The following is an 18,056-nucleotide window of genomic DNA, read 5'->3' as shown; positions in this document are numbered from 1 at the left end:
AGGGACATTCAAAGTGTTACTGGACACAAGTTTGCTGGAAAGCGATGTGATCAGAAAGACAAACGGTGGCCTGGTGACAACCCGTCACACAGTGCTACAGAACTGCGGTTTCGTATGGAACAGTAATACGGCTACCTTTCTCAGCGACGCTTGGCAGGACAGGTGTGTGCTACTAGACAGTGAGCATTGCCCGATAAGCAACCGTACCTGTACTGATGTACGTATACGCGGCCTCATCAAAGAGGAGCGCATGGACATTGTTGGTGCTTTATGTCTGTATAGACAGAATGTAGTGCAGTCAGTAACAGCCCTCGCGGACCCCCAACTGCTTCAGTTCACACGCAACTATGATAGTGCCAGGGATTGCTGTATGCGTAATTACAAGGCACGGTCCCTTGGCTATGGGGAGAGGCCCCATCGCACTGTGGTCCAGATCAACCATATGGTCTTTGCGGAAAGCATGAAGTTGGCATGTGCCTTCATATTTGACATCTGGATACCCCCCTGGACACAGATGTTACCTGAAATGACGTTAACGCAGGCTCGACTCGCAGCGTTGGACAGACTTCCTTTCGGGCAATTGTGTCTGGAGGTGATTGCCATGCAACGGATATGCGCTGCCGCCTGTCTTCCTGATCTAGTTCCAAGGCTCCTCGATCAGGGAAGTCGATACGCGTGTGGCATTCTAGGCTTTGTCCTCTCCCACATTGACGGGTGCAATGCTAAGGTTGCTGGTGGATCCCTTACCATACAACTGTCACGCATGAACTTTGATGGATGCGGCCTAGGATCCCTCCGGGACGTACATGATAATCTCATCAAGTGCACTATGTGCACCGTGCCGCCCCGAGACCCGCTGTCAACCAAGACAGGATTGATGCACAGTGAACACATGTGCACCGTGGTTATTAAGCAAGGGCGTACCACAGTGCCGACACGGGGTGTAGCCATTGGCCAGCGACATAGGGAGGTATCAAGCGTGAGTGTTCCCATGTCAGTACTCTATGACTTGCTGGCATTACATTGCCCTACCGCGCATCAAACACTATGGGACAGGCTCGAACGTGGAATTACGCAGGCAGTGGTGACCGTCAATAATACAGTAAGGTTGACTTTATCATTCACGGATACCGAGACTGTACAGATGATGTGTCTGATGGCCATGGCATATGTGGAACCATTGGCTGCACTCGAAATCACCACCCCCGTGTCCGGTAAAATAGGCTATACTAATCGAACGTTCAGTGTCACGGTGCCTGACTATTGGGGAGCACTGCGGTTCGGTGCGTCTCCAAGGACTGAGGAGACATCTGTGCAAATCAAGTGTCACGCTGCAGAGTACCATATCGGACCGCCGGGGACACGACACGGCCCTCGACTATGTATGTACGGTCCTATGTTCAGTGGTATGTATGGCAGTAACATCAGTTCCTTCTGCCCCACCAGGACCGTGTATGACAAGGACACGATTACTCTCAACACAGACACCAGTCCCTACGCATGTGACACTGCCACATTACCAAAGGACTGGGAATGGCTAGATGCTTGCGATGTACTCAATAGTAACAGACGACAGGGGGAGTACACGTTCGATGCAAGAACGCTGCAATGCGATTACAGCTGCACTGTCATAAACACTACTGGACCTTTTGAGAGCAACGAAGCGGCTTTGGTTAGACGCCTGAGGGGTTACCAGGGCCAATCGCATCCCCCTTTGCCGCCAATGTATAGCGCCGGTGCATTCTCGTCGCATGACCATCATTCGCGGAAAAGGCATTCTGCTGAGCGTGCCACCAGTAAGGCGAAGAGACGGCATGTGTACCAATAGGCACATCATAGCAGACAGGGGATGACAGTGAATGTGTTGTTGATATGTATGTGCACAATAAAATAACAGTGACAAACAGGCAGCGTGAGCATGGTGTTTTATTATAAACATGTTGCCATTTGCATGCAGCATTGTATTTTATTTCCACGTAATACAAATTCATTATACGGGTTCCCCCCCGCGTGTCAATTATCAAGTCCGTCTGTTCGTGTTCGAAGGCGTGTTCTGTATGCCCTGGGGTGGTGAGATGCGATCATCCGGATGGTAATGTATACGCTACGTGGATCACGGGGAGGAGTACGGACAACACACATCCGGTCCACCGCACCGCTGTTCCGGTGGTAACTGTAAGTGAATACACATGATATATATTATGATGTTATATTGAGACCGTAATAGTTATACACCCTCCCCTTACCTGAGGTATTGCTTTCTAGGGGTAGGTCGGGGCAAGGATAACAGAAACCCTCCACTGTATGTCCTCTGCTTGCAATGTATTTTATTAGACAATGAGTTACGGCAGATCATACTCGCGGCATATACCTAATGACAGTGAATACAGGGGATGTGCAGTTGTATCATTGACTTGCATACATACAGTTAACGGAAGCCATGTAATAGCAAATACATTGTAGGATGCATATCGATAACAATGATAACAACAAGATGCCATATGGGATTCAACAGATCTGTAACCTTAATACCGGTAAAAAAAAGATACAAATGCCATATTGTTCGAGGGATAGTACAAATATCATATTTTTTGGAATGCACATAAATCAGTATAAAAGATGTTAGTATGAAATGCAACGTATAAAAATGCAACGTATAAAAATGTAACGTATAAAATGTAACGTATAAAATGTAACGTATAGAACCGGACTACCCTGTTTGCCGTGGTACATAATACTTCATTTCCCTATTCAATGACCATGTGATTAATAGTACATCGCTTCCCTGTCAGTGGGCTTAATCTAAATGGTATTGCGCATACCACTTACACTTCATCGTACTATGAGATGTACGTCCATTCATAATACGTACTACATGTACACATCGACATTCGTCGTGACAATGTAATTGTGCTGCGATTCGTACAACGCATACTCTGCAGACATGTTGAGTGTGGCATCACGTGCCCTCTCAGGTACCCGTTTCCCCACATCCACCCCCACCCGCATAGATGCCTCTACGTCACAGGGCATGGCCACGGTAGATGCCAGTCCCTCTTCATCTAAAGGCAGGGCGAGTTTTTTGCATATGGCGGACACATGATACCATAGGTCCCCCCGGAGTGTAGAACATGCAGTCGCTACATGGAATGGGCAGTCAATGCACCCATACATTACCTTCAGACGCGCAGCTAATGCATACATGTACACTGAGAACCGTGAAACTACATCGACCGGCATATCACCGACATGCATTCTGGTATTTGTGTTCTTGTTTACAAACCATATTACGAGTATGGTGGAATCATGGAACAGGAAGCAGCACCAGTGCATAGCCCACATTTGATCACATGTAAGTAGTGTTAGGGATTTAAGCCAGAAGTGCACCCCTAGTCAGGGAATTATAGTACGTGTAATAATGTTTAGTGTTAGAATTATAGTTTGTGTGTTAGTAGATATTAGTTATTACATTAACATGTTAGATTAAGTGAATGCAATTTCAATCAAACACAATTCATAGTCATTTAAATCATATAAACACTGTACACATTAACATTCTGTCACAATGTGATGTTAAAACCTGGGGACGGATGCCAATTGCCGTTCTTTATGGATTTCTCCCAATTTTATCCCCAAAAAGGGTTTTTTGGGAGTTTTTTCTCCTGTCAGGTAATAAATGAACAACTTATTTCAAGGCAGCCGACTGAGGCAAATGTCTTGAGAATTGAACCACATGAACTGTTTTAGATCTTATGATGAAGTGTGATGAACGGGGATCATTAGTGATGGGTTGTTGTAATTAAAGTGTACTAGTTATAAGATGAAAACTTAAACGATGTATGCTTTGTTAAATTCACTCATTGGGGCATAAAGCCACAGTATCTACATTGAGTGCATTGGAATGTGAGGGACGAATAGGACAGAGAGGTTTCAGGTTACAGCTGCAGCTTCACACCTCGACGTGGAAGGGACAATGGAGGAGGTGACCCTTTGGAGAAGAGGCCAATGACATTCAAATGCACCAAAGAAGACACACCTCAAGAGTTTTCAAAGGACCAAAGCGGGGAAAAGACTGTTAGAACTTCTCCTGCAGCCGCGTTGATAAGTCACTTCAGACTTGCTCAGAGGATTCTCTATTTCGCGAAATATTCCACTGTTCGCTTAGTATTTCACTTTGTAATTGTAATCCCTATTACGTTGTTCAGTTATTAAATAACTTTTGATTTTTGAATTTAAACGAATTGACTCATTCGTGTCCTCGTTTCCGGCCGGGACGAGAACAGAGGATTGAGTCCTCCCTCGAGAGCTTCCGAAACCTTAACAGTTGGCGCCCAACGTGGGGCTCTCGTTGGGGGAAGGCATTGCTGAGAGGTTTGACTGCAGGTACCACGGGTACAAACAAGGTAAAACAAACTTTTTCATGAATTCTGTGATAGGTAGGTTTAGGAAGATTTAGAGTGGTGCTGGCAGTCGGCCATGAGGCAAGGCCTTAGATGCTAAAGACTAAAGGCTAGTACATTAATGACTTGGGTGAATATAATAAGCTGATATTGAATAACAGTGGGGGCATACTTTTGCAAAGTGAATGCGAATGGGAGCCGGCTTTTAGAAATTCCAAACACGCGCGTTTGGTGCGTTCAGGTACACACTTAGAGCGTTAGAAAAATCCAGGCGGCGAACTGGTCTGCTGAGACATAAAGACCAGCAGGATAAAATCATACAAGTAGACCCGTATGGGATTGGTTAGGGGGTTCGCATGAGGTGTGACGATGCGCATGTTGTCCACTAGGTTTCCCACAATAATTACGGCGTCTTTAGAGAAGACTCTTCTCTTCATTTCCCCTCTCTGTGCATAAAGTCCTTCACAATTAGGTATTGCAGGATTTAATAGATTGGGGGGGGGGAGCTTGCTCTACGGGATTGGTTTACGCGAAAATCCAGCGGCGACTGGTTGAGTTTATGGTTAAAAGGTAATCCAGCGGCGACTGGTTAAAGGTAATCCAGCGGCGACTGGTTAAAGGTAATCCAGCGGCGACTGGTTAAAGGTAATCCAGCGGCGACTGGTAAAGTTATAATCCAGCGGCGACTGGTGGAGGTTATAGTAAAGGAGAAATCCAGCGGCGACTGGTAAGATCTGCTTAACATTTTCCACCCTCTAGAAATCCTATGAATTAGGTATATAGGTTGTCTAGAAGGGGGTGGGTGGCGGATATGCGCTTTAGTGTAAATGATAGTGTATATACATCTGCATGTGGTGTGAGTGTGAGTGAGTGTTAGTACGTGGTGCGTGAGTGTTTGAGTTGCGGGGTGCATGTGCTTGATTGATGTATGGATGTTCCAAATTATGTTTTAATACGTGTATGTGATTGTTTAACAGTGTATATATATGTATAGAATCCGAACTGGAGACTGATCATCTCCGGCGTCGGGTTGTAAAACCGTAGCATATTAAGGTGTTGGTGAGTAGTCCAACCCGGACCACGTGGGCTGCCTTGCTAGCGGCTAACGGGGTCTCATTGGTGATTCCACTGGGGAAATAGCGGGGCTTGCGGGGTGCTGATAGCTTGACCACGTTGTGGGTTAGCAGTTAGCTTGAGCCCATTGTCCTTTGCTACGCCGGCACACGGCGTTTTACGATCCATGACCGGAAGCGTCGAGGCACTTCCTCTTTGGTAGTTCTGTGTTCGATCTTCAGCTATCGGCTGAACAGCGCCTCATGTGGTTGGAGTAAGTGCACATCGTGAGGGGAAAGCCCCTGAGTGTGCCATGTGGTGGGTGTAAGAGGGAATTACAAGAGGGGGAGTTCAATTTCTTCACTTGCCGTGTTCGGACGTTGACTTTGATGCACATTTGCCTTTGCTTAATAGGACAGTGCAAAGATTGATAAGATAACTTGACGGATATCTGGATTGGTGTTGACGTTTATTTGAAACATTAAAGTGCTGTAATGTCACGTTGAATTTGGTTTGTACTATAGTTCTGCATCGATTTTGGATTGAAATTGGAGGTTGACTTAATTTTGATGTGGTGCTTTTGAGAAGCTGTTATGAATTGTTTGATTTCGATCTCCAATGTTTAGCTGAAACCAGATTGACTGTCATTGCATTGTCTCTGGGTTGTGGGTGGATCATTGTTTATATTGTGGTATAATCTCTGGCGGCATTTGGGTGGGAGTGCTTCTGCTCTACTTCTTGATTGATATTGCCGGCAGTTTGACTGTATCATCATAACTTTGAATAATTTTGTAACCTTGATTAATAATTTGGAGTAATTCATTTTTAGACATCAAGATTAACTTTATTGAAGTTTAATTTTTAGACTTTTGAATTTTGAATGAAGATTGAGTTTTGATTTGAGATATAATTAATTCTTTCTCTTTTTACTCTGTTCAATTGTAACCATAGTCTTCGGGCATTGACCATTGATTATACTAATTTTTACAGTTTTCGTGATTGATTTGATTTTTTGGTGAGAGGTACTGATAAGTTGATTTAACTTAGTGGTCTAACAGGATAATTTTAGTAATTACACGGCAGTTATTGGACTGATTTGATGTTGTAAATTGCCCTCCTTACTTTTTAGATTTGGTTATTTGTTTTTACTGTGTCGATTCCAGTTGATAGTTCAATTTGACATTTCCTCGGACAGCTGTTAGGGGTGACTTAGTTTGGGTTTTTCTTACAGTTAGTGACAGAGTACCACCTAGGACAGAAGGGACAGCTTAGCGGTTGTTTAGAGTATTCCAGGTTGCATGATGGCTGCGCTTACGACTCAGGAACTGCTTGGCAGGGCCAGAGAGGAGGAAGCAGGTAGCTGTGAACATGGCCGTAAAACACCAAGTGAATACCAGGAGGCCGCAGAGGAGCTGTATATTACTTCAGGACTCCTGTCTATCAGAATACACGTGCAGAGGACCCATCCAAACAACGACAAAGAAGGAGAGGTTGCTGATGGAGGATGTCATCACAATAGGCATTGTATCCTGGTGAAGAAGACTCCAGACCGCTATGCAGACTATATTCTCCCTATAAGAAATGAGCCACCTGCAGCCTCCCCTGTCCCACAGTGCCCACTACTGAGGAAAGCCAACGGTTAGAGCGAGTTTGTGCCCTGGAGTCATCGGGACATGGAAGCGCTGGAGAAGGCACTGCCGCCATTGGGAGAAGGAGCTAACCCATGGATCCTGCTCTTTGAAAAATACACAATAGGTGATGAGTTGGCTCTTGGAGATATGAGAGCCTTAATAGCCCGTCTAGAGGGAACAGTCAACCTAAGAGCCTTAGAAGCAAGAGCGGGAACCACCAACCAAGAGGATGAGGCTCCATTTGATAAGGTCAGAGGAGTATTTTGGGCCACAATGCGAAACATCTGGCCTACAAAGCCAAGCATGTCCATCCTGATGGGTCTGAGTATGAAACAAGGTGAAGACATGTCTCAATATCTGAGGAGAGCAGAAACAGAATGGCATTTGTCCACAGGAGAAAGACACAACAATAACAAATCTACTGCAGTAACCTGGCGACACACTGTGCAGCAAGGCTTGCCCCAGGCTGTTCAAACAGCGTTGGAGGGAGTAGTGGGACTGGACGACATGGATGAAAGCACATGGAGAGACCATCTAACCCACTTCTACAAAATACAGAGAGCTGCGGAGACAAGGAGGCAGGAAGAACTGGGGACGATGACGCATCGACTCCTGAAGATCCAACTGGCAGCAGCAGATGCAGAAGCAACGGAAAACAGAGAGTCAGGAAACAACTGTCGGTGAGAGATGAACAACCTCAATACCCTGTTCCTCCAGAAGCCACACATCCAACCGTAGGTCCAGCAGTGAGAAACCAATTGAGAGGATACCAGCAACCACCAAAGTACAGAGGGAGAGACAGAGGCCGTGAATCTAACCGAGGGAGTGGATACTACCAAGGAGGGTATGGGGTTGATGTGTGTTTTATATGTGGGCAGGTGGGACATTGGTCAAGAACGTGTCCAGTGAAATATGAAGGGAACACACGGTCAAATGCTCCTCCAGGAAGGTTTCCCAACTCACTGCAGTCCAGGCAGAACCAGAGGTTGGGCACACCCCAGCCTCCACCTCCCCATATGTGGTGACCACAGCAACAGATGCCACTTGCTTTGATGGAGACAAAGCAGACGAGCCCTAAACAACTAACTGGTGACACACCGACCCCCGCTGCTTTCCAACAGCTCAGATAAGCACCCTCGGCCTCCACGGTTTACGACTCACATTCCAGGTAGAAAAATGGAGCCTAGAGATTATACACTGCTGAGAGTGTCAGCTGAAACTAGACTTAAACCCGTAGGGAAGATTGATTAAAAAAAGGAAATCAGTCATTGAAATTAAGATACAAGGTTGTGTAAGATTTAAATGAGGAATGAAGGTGATAAGGAATTAGGAGAGTTGTTGTATATATTGTCGATTTTTTGGATTAATGTTTGTAGTTTTTCGAGTTTCCTCCTGAATTCAGAGATGGGCGGTAAATTGTTGAGTGCTGCTATTGAGTGTATAGTGCACGATACACTTGATACAGTATCTTGATGATTGAAGCAAATGTCTGATCAAAGGAACATTTATAGCACCAGTACACGAAATATGGAAATTTGTTACAGACGGTCATCCTGTAATGTTCAACAAGTAGTACACCCTTACATTTGGACACGCTAACCATGAGAGGTTAGTGATCTATCAGTAATGAATGAATGGATTGGATCAAACTAAGCATGAGCTGAGTTTGTGTTTGCAGGTAACAGACACGTCTCCCACCCTCTGCTTTGCTTTTGGGCTGAAGAGCAATAAAAGTGGAGATTAACACTGGAGGGGGGTCTGGAACAGATGGGTCTGATGCTAAGTTGATTTATTATCTCCTGGTACTATTTGGGATCAAGGGACTCACAATTTTCATTGTTGTTTTATGACCCTGAAGGGTTTGGAGAACCTTTTGTTGATATCACCGGGGTTTGAGGTTCACATTCTGATACATTGATTGAAGTTTTAGAGACTGATACTGCAAATGCTCGACCACTTGTGAAAGTGGTCACAAAGGTCAGCAAATTGACTATAATGATGGAGGCCTTCAGTGAGGCCGTCGAATGGTTTATTTTAATGGGGAAGTAAGCAAAGATGGGAAAAACAGGTTGAAGAGCTATGCAGTAATGCATAGGTTTTCAAAGGTGATGACACATCATGACAGAGCAAACAGGCTGAAGGCAAAAGGAGAAGAAATTGACTGTGAGGGTGAGAATGTGGGGTAACATTTTTGTGTATACTTGGAATGAGCAGATTGCTTTGAGGTTAGAATGAACAAAGAGAACTTGGTTGGTCAATTAGTTGATGAAGACATGGAACAGTCATACACCATGAGGGTAAGACCTACAAGCAAAACTCAACGAGATCATTGAACGGGGACACGAAGGCAATATTGGTGTTAATTTTTCATGAGTTGACTATGGGGGTCCATAATCAGTTATGTCGGAGATTTAAATTTCTATAATAAATGGCTCCTCAAATCGGTTGGAAACAAGGCCGTTTGAGAAAGGCAATTTTCCAAAACAATGTGTAAATACTCTAGGAGCAGATAAAGATATGCAGAGGCATTCTTTACGTCAACGCATCACATGCTTCATTCAGCTGAGGCTCTAATCCAAAGCGACTTGCAGGAAGTGAATTTGAACAAGAGGGAACAGAACCAGAACAGCAAGAACAAAGAAGGGATTTCTCCTTCTAAGAAAACAACATTTATGAGTGTCATCCAGGTGCTAATTCTTCAGTTGTAGTAGTAGGTAGGTATGTGTGTTTATTATGTTCATTAGGGAACTCCTTCCACCATCAGGTGAACATCAGGAGTCAGGACAAATGATGACTTTGTTGGGAGTTTAGCTCCCTGTTGGAGAAACAACAGGCAGATGCTGAGATGGGAGTGAATTAGGGACGAGGATAGATTTCAGAGGGGATGCAGAGGTTGAAAGGTGATGGCGACTCATGGTTGAGGAGGGAGTGAGCAGACCTCCCTAAACCAACGACTGATAAGAGGAGGAATCCTGGGGAAGTGTCGGAGCCATAAAATTCATCCACAGGTTGTATTTCATCTCAGAGTCACCCAACAGGTTTAAGAATCACACACGGTTGGTATGGGGGGAATTATTTCACTATGATAAATTTACTGACACATTTTTCCTCGAATACATGTGCATGGCAATTGTTAACTATGTTTTGCTTTTCAGTAGGAACAGGCGACTCCAATGCGAGACGGTCCAGATCGGCAACGACACCCAGTAGAAACGGCGTTGTGGGGGTTTTACGAAGTTGTTGGATAAGCCAGGAGGTGGCCTGGGGTTGATTAGCATCACCAAAGGCTATGTGAAGGGATGCTTTTACACCTACCTCAACATGAGGGACTGGGGGAGAACAGAATACAACTAGAGTATCTGCCGATTTGGGAACATTATTGCATGCAGAGAAAAACACAACCATAAGATTCCAACCAACAGAGATGTGTAGATGACATTGATTTAAGGTGTTAAGAAGAACATACAGTCGTTCTATCAATGAAACAACTCACAAATTGATTCGAATGTTTTAGGAAAACACTAGATGTTAGAGTTTAGCTACTCAAGTGGCATTTTTGGGATAACAGCAGACGATGGCCAACGCAGGAAGATCCAACCTGAACTTTTCTTCCTGGAACGAATGTCCGATTGGGGAATCTTGTCCTAATGGGACCTCCGGTTAGCAGAGCAGTCTGCTCACAGGAACTGAGGTGATCCGAGGTCCAAGGAGGGAGCGTGAAGCTTAATCACACGTCTAGGATGACAGCTACGTGTCATCTGACCAAACCGCTGACAACAACAGATGTTCCAACAGAGGAACATCAAGGAGGAGAAGTATAGGCACACATACAACGAAGAAATCCACAAACACTGAGCTAATGTGACACAATTTCCAGATTAGAGAAGGAACGGGAACTGCTGGGACACTTGATAAACACATATGATAAAAATGTTCAGGATGCAAACATACGCCAACGATATTACAGTAACAGAACTTGAGGATTTTGAATTCAGAGCGGCTATTCGGTTGCAATGACCAATCATTACCAAGATAAAACTAAGTAGCATTAGACACATTCACGGGGAACATTTGGACAGAAGGAGGAGAGAGAAGTCCACCATTTCATAGAATTGTGCCTATTCAGATAACTACAGCATTGTCTCGGTTAAAAGGCATATATCATAGTAAGAATTGAAAATAAGAATTGTTTTTAGGAGGCTGGAAGTTCTTGTATGTGTTGTTTCTATTTCACTCCAAACAGAGCTGAGATCATTATTCAATGCAGGTGGATCCACACGACAACAAGTGGAGAGATGGTGTCCATTTATGGAGGGAGAGTAAACTATGAAGGGCAGGGTCTCAACAATAGACCCACTGGTTATGTTCTCCTCCTCAACATGTGTTTTCAACTTGAAGCATCACTGTGGCACCGCCACATATAGAGCGGCTATTCTGTTTGATGATGTTATCCCTCCAGAAACAAACAGGGATGGGAGCATCACTTGAAAGACACATCCAGAGCTGCCCCTGGGGGGGGGGTGAATATATGTCCTATAGTGTTTTTTCCTTTAGTTTCAGATACCTTGTCCCTATATAATGTGTTGAACTTTAAGCGACGGAGACCAGATTCACTAAGAGATCCAGGGGGACATCTTCAGGAGGGTTACCAACAGCAGCCATGTGGGAGAAAGATTGAATAAGGAATTATGTGTTACTAACTACACTGATTCCTCAGGGGAAACTCACGGTTTACCAATGACACTGATGCGGTTAACAGTAGACACAGTTACTGGTAGTTAAGATCACATCACCAGGAATAAACACCACCAGAGAAAGCCTTAAGAAGAAAGACAGATCTACATTAGTCTGAAGGTCACATAAATAAGCGAAAAGGATGCTAAGAAGGTGCCAAGGAGGGTGCCAGATGATGTTGAATTCCAGAATCAGATCACAGCTGGGTGTGGATTAAGGCCCATAAGCGCAAGTGGAGTGATCCAAGGTGGACCGGTCCTTGGGAGGTAGTATTGGCAACGTCACACTCGGTAAAGGTGAAAGGTAAAGCGGGAGCCACTTGGCATCATCTCACACATTGTGCACCTGCTAAGGCACCAAGCCAGACCCTTGCGGAGACCCGATTAAATACCAGGCAAGTTCATTCAGAGCCAAAAGACACAGGAGGGGACAAAGAAGCAGAAAATGTCTCGCCCACAGCGTAAGTATCAGTTGGTAGTAGGGGGTTCAAGTTCAGCTCGGGGAGGTGCAGCTGTTCACACAGGTGACGATGACATGACGTCTGTAAGTGATCTATCCCATCCCAGTCGACAAGATGTTTCCTTACCACCTAACATCCAAGCAGCAATTGCTCTCACGTAGACATTCAAGGAAAATATAACTGTATCTGTTCAATTTGATTATTGTGATATTGCAGCCTGCGGAGTCCAAGACCTCAGGTTTTGGAGGTCGGACCAATACTTGTGTTCCACCACCAACCGATGTGGACCAGGAGTCAGGTTTGGTAAGCCAGTGGAGCAGTACGGCTGTGACTGCGAGGAGGCAGAATGGAAGTTCGCACACACTGGTAGATGGAAGTCATCTAAAACTGGTCCTAAACCTGGGCTGCAAACCCGTTTAACGATGCGGAAAAACCGATATCCAGATTTGGCAAAATGTGGGGGAGGGTTGTGCAATCCACTAATAATCACATTGGAAAATCCAGAATTGGGGGACAGTGGACTATACGTGTTGAAAGGAGGGACATACGATATTGAAAGCCCACAAGGGTTGTTTAAGAGTGTTGGTAAACCCTCTGCTAACAAACAGGAATCCACTGCTGATCAGGTTGGAGCTGAAGCTGACACTTCTTGGGAGGGTGTGGTAAGACGGGAAACTGGATTCTCGGAGTCTAATCTATGGCTCCAATGGGTACAGTATACTGCCACAAACATGCAGTACAGTACAGATTGTATAGTGTGTTCTCAACCTAGGCCTATGCCCACTCCTGTACGTTCCAGATTCAGACCAATAAGTCCTATATTCAAATGTATACTGGAGCTCTTTGTCCTGCAGACTCAGCCTGTCCACCATACTTGTCTAGAGTTCCAATGGGATTATCCGCCAGCTACCTTGAGCACGCCACCTCCATTTATGGTTCCAGATGGTACATTTGATTGCATAGTATCAGAGATAACGGGAAGGATAAAAGTAGGTGACATTGCAGGAGTAAACTGTACCACAGTTCAGTTTGCTAATGTCACTCGATATTCAAGTGTGTTGAATCAGACGATTTCCAGAGCCGACCTCTGGTGGTGGTGTGGAACTAAGGTTATTTATCCAACGCTGCCAGCTAATTGGACGGGTACTTGTGCATTAGTGCAGCTTATCATGCCATTCTATGTCTTTCCAGTGAAGGAGACCACATTTCAAGACTTGATTTCACCACATCCTCACGTCGCCAGGAGAGCGAAGAGATCCACTAGTCCTGCGGGCTCATTTGATAGTCATGTGTACTTAGATGCCATTGGGGTGCCCAGAGGGGTGCCTGATGAGTTTAAAGCCAGGAATCAAATTGCGAGCGGCATAGAATCCTTTTTCTTCTGGTGGGTGACAATCAATAAAAATGTAGACTGGATTAATTACATATACTACAACCAGCAGCGATTCATAAATTTCACCCGGGATGCCATAACAGGGCTCCACGAGCAGTTGGATAAGACTAGTTTGATGGCATGGCAAAATAGAATGGCACTGGACATGATCTTGGCAGAGAAGGGAGGAGTCTGTAGAATGTTTGGATCTGCCTGTTGTACTTTCATTCCCAATAATACAGCGCCTGACGGATCGGAGTCCAAAGCACTGGCTGGACTGACAGCTCGAACCAGCAGCTGGCAGACAACTAAGGCGACGACAATCCTCTCACCAACGGGTTTGTCAGTATTATAGCACAACGGAAAAGTGCATTCCTGTCTGCGTTAACCCTTCTTGTGTTACAGTCATGATCTAGTCCACTACGGATGAAGCTGCATCTCCTGCATCCTTGGATTCCTGCAGGGATTGATCGATATTGTGTTTAGTGAGACTAGCATACAGGGAAATCAATTGCGAGTAGATGATGAGGGACAATCACTGTTGACGGATGTGACTGTATGATAATTTTTCTGTCTTTGAGAGATGCTCACAGTGAACTGTGAGCAAGGAGGGAATTGTTAGGGATTTAAGCCAGAAGTGCACCCCTAGTCAGGGAATTATAGTACGTGTAATAATGTTTAGTGTTAGAATTATAGTTTGTGTGTTAGTAGATATTAGTTATTACATTAACATGTTAGATTAAGTGAATGCAATTTCAATCAAACACAATTCATAGTCATTTAAATCATATAAACACTGTACACATTAACATTCTGTCACAATGTGATGTTAAAACCTGGGGACGGATGCCAATTGCCGTTCTTTATGGATTTCTCCCAATTTTATCCCCAAAAAGGGTTTTTTGGGAGTTTTTTCTCCTGTCAGGTAATAAATGAACAACTTATTTCAAGGCAGCCGACTGAGGCAAATGTCTTGAGAATTGAACCACATGAACTGTTTTAGATCTTATGATGAAGTGTGATGAACGGGGATCATTAGTGATGGGTTGTTGTAATTAAAGTGTACTAGTTATAAGATGAAAACTTAAACGATGTATGCTTTGTTAAATTCACTCATTGGGGCATAAAGCCACAGTATCTACATTGAGTGCATTGGAATGTGAGGGACGAATAGGACAGAGAGGTTTCAGGTTACAGCTGCAGCTTCACACCTCGACGTGGAAGGGACAATGGAGGAGGTGACCCTTTGGAGAAGAGGCCAATGACATTCAAATGCACCAAAGAAGACACACCTCAAGAGTTTTCAAAGGACCAAAGCGGGGAAAAGACTGTTAGAACTTCTCCTGCAGCCGCGTTGATAAGTCACTTCAGACTTGCTCAGAGGATTCTCTATTTCGCGAAATATTCCACTGTTCGCTTAGTATTTCACTTTGTAATTGTAATCCCTATTACGTTGTTCAGTTATTAAATAACTTTTGATTTTTGAATTTAAACGAATTGACTCATTCGTGTCCTCGTTTCCGGCCGGGACGAGAACAGAGGATTGAGTCCTCCCTCGAGAGCTTCCGAAACCTTAACAGTAGATGGGTCTCATATGTTGATACCCTAGTTGTGCTGGCCGAGACAATGTGACCTGTGAAGGTAGGATTGTAGACCAGGGATACATACGCCACAGCCTCATCCCTTGTATGCGCCCCTTCGAAGTTGCTTCGATGGAGATCCTTAATCGACATCATGTGGTCTGTGGACACGAAAAGTTCAATTATTCATTAGTCGTCCATTCACTGGTCACAAGGAGAGGTATATACACGCATGTCAGATAACAATACTTGACGTGGACCTACCCCAAGTCGTAACGGCGGCTACAGTGGGCCACATTACGCTGTCATAGGGGTCCATGATGTCTCGTGCGGCAGTCCTGAGATTCTGGAAGCTGCTGCTACAATCCCACATTATCTTATCAATAGTCCAGTTGACCACAGACCTCGTTGATGTCATTTTGTGTATTGCACAGCTGTTCTTCATACCGGTGTCGTGTACGCAGAAGAAACACGAGGCTTGGTTGCAACAGGGGAGTTGTATCGGACAGTTGGACATCAACTTGTTCTCTATCACTTTCACTTGGGTGTTGAATTCAATCCTACAGCCACTGCATTGACTACTTTCCTGCAATATCTGCAGCAGTAAGGTTGTATTCCATGCCACTGTTTGACCAGTCGTCATCGCATACTGTTGCCCGGGGTACTTTTGGGGTGGGTGATCTGAGGTGGACGATGGCGATTGATCAGTTGCATGTACACAAGGCCTGGTTGGTGGTAGTAGAGGTGGCGGCATGGCGATGGATGGGGGCGGTGTAGCAGTCGGTGGACCTGGATGGGGGTCACATTGATGGTGTGCATATTCTGGCGCCGTTGACTGATGTGGGTCATACCGATGTACATATCCCGGCGTCGATGACTGCTGTGGTTCATGTCGTGGCAATGTGGGGTTGTACTGCGTTGGCGACAAGTGAACATACTGCAGTGGTGACGACATACGTTCCTGTTGTGTCTCACATCCCATCGATGGCATATGCTGGCCATGTTGTGATTGATCACGTCCCACTGGTGACATGTGGATATATTGTACCGCCGATGTATGCTGTCCATACGTTGGTGGCACGTCAGTGGGATGATACGGTACCTGTACCGAAGGTTTGGGTACCGGAGGGGGGTTAGGGTTTGGTACCGGAGGGGGGTTAGGGCTGGGAATGATGGGTCCCACATGTCCTGGTTCCGACACGCTGATATCATCACACATGCTGCTGAGACATATTATGCTCTGTTCAACTTCATCGCAATGCTGCTCAAGAGGGTCCCGCACAAATGAATCTACGTCGAGGTAGGTATCATTGTTTTGGTATACGGACCTTACAGCTGATATGGCATCTGGGTCTTCAGTCCCCAGGATGGATTCTATAGCACTGTTCGTCCTATCTTGGTCGTCTCCAATTACGCACGTCCCGTCGATCTGCCACCCACCACCGATGCCTTGGCCGATGGTATCCAGGGGTACAGGGTCTTTCTCCGGGGCCGGGGGTATAGCCGTATTTAATCGGTCCGTGTCCCCTTCCGCGGTATCATCATCTTCGCCATCTGAAGTGAGGTCTATGCTGGGGACATACACTTCACTATCTAGCGGCGCACGGAGAAAAGTGGTTACAGTAGCCGGGGCGTTTGTGGTATCAGGTGGTACACTAACATCAGCAACCGGTGCAGCTATTGATGTCCAGTCGTCTTTATACGGTGAACACGCCGGCGCGACAGACGGTAGTGTCATCCTACGCAATGTAACTACTGCCACTTTCTTCTCCAACGCGATCATATGCTCCGGTGACTCTCTGCTAGCTCCTTCATCGTGTGTATTTTTACAGCTACTGGATGTAACAGACGTAGTGGCGCCGAGTGTATCGTTGCTAGCTCCTGCATTATTTGCCTTTTTACAGCCACTGGATGTACCAGCCGTAGTGGCCCCGAGTGCATCCCTCGTGAGACGAGGCCTCTTTGGTACAACAACCTTTTTTGGTACAGCGCCCTTTTGGGGGGGGACCTTTGGTACATTTGCTCTTTTTGCAGTGGCCTTCTTTGCAGGAGCCTTCGACCCGGGTGCCTTCGACCCGGGTGCCTTCGACCCGGGTGCCCTCGGCCCGGGAGCTTTTGGCGCGGGAGCTTTTGGCGCGGGAGCCTTTGGCGCGGGAGCCTTTGGCGCGGGTGCCTTCGGCCCGGGAGCCTTTGGCGCGGGAGCCTTCGGTGCGGGAGCCGTCGGCGCGGGGGCCTTCTTTGCAGGGGCCGTCGACGCGGGAGCCGTCAGCGCGGGGGCCTTTTCACTTTCATCCTCTGAATCTGAGGACTCTGAGGATGAACTGGATGATGATGATGATGATGACGATGATGATTCACTTGATTCAGAGTCTGACCCGGACCCCGCCTCCCTTGTAGTAACACATGCGCCCGTAGAAGTCACAGGAATAGTACCTCTCTTATCTGACGTGTCCTCACCTTCTTCCTCAGATTCCGAGGATAACACTGTGGATGTTGATGCCATTGGCTCCTTCCATTCACGTTTCCTGCTAGTGCCCCCGCCAATAGGCGGGCCCCTGGTCATGCAAGGGTCTGACTGATTAGTCTGATTACCGGTACAGTGGAATACATGTGCGTCATGTGTTGTCCGCTGTTCTCTGTCACCATGATTGGCTTTAGGTATCTTGTAGGCATTATTCATAGGGTTGGGATGGCCGTACATCGGTGGACCTTTGTGTTGCCTATAGCCACCGTTACGATTCAGTTCATCTTTGCGCAATGATCCAGATCTCGGCACACTCGTGTATTGTCCCCTGGTTTCGGCGGGTCCACTTCTACCCCAGTCGT

The 18,056-nt window shown here is 45.9% G+C and overlaps 1 long non-coding RNA gene across 1 annotated transcript; it reads left to right on the top strand.

The window, feature by feature from the left end:
- Positions 1-3,356: 3,356 nt before the first annotated feature.
- On the top strand, positions 3,357-15,143 carry LOC144395115 (uncharacterized). Its single transcript, XR_013457320.1, has 2 exons — positions 3,357-4,995; positions 5,070-15,143. It is a non-coding gene; the product is annotated as an uncharacterized LOC144395115 (long non-coding RNA).
- The last annotated feature ends 2,913 nt before the right edge of the window (positions 15,144-18,056 follow it).

This window comes from Gasterosteus aculeatus, unplaced genomic scaffold (genome assembly GCF_964276395.1).
Source record: "Gasterosteus aculeatus unplaced genomic scaffold, fGasAcu3.hap1.1 HAP1_SCAFFOLD_79, whole genome shotgun sequence".
NCBI classification, from domain to species: domain Eukaryota; kingdom Metazoa; phylum Chordata; class Actinopteri; order Perciformes; family Gasterosteidae; genus Gasterosteus; species Gasterosteus aculeatus.
This window is presented reverse-complemented; position numbering and strand designations above follow the sequence as displayed.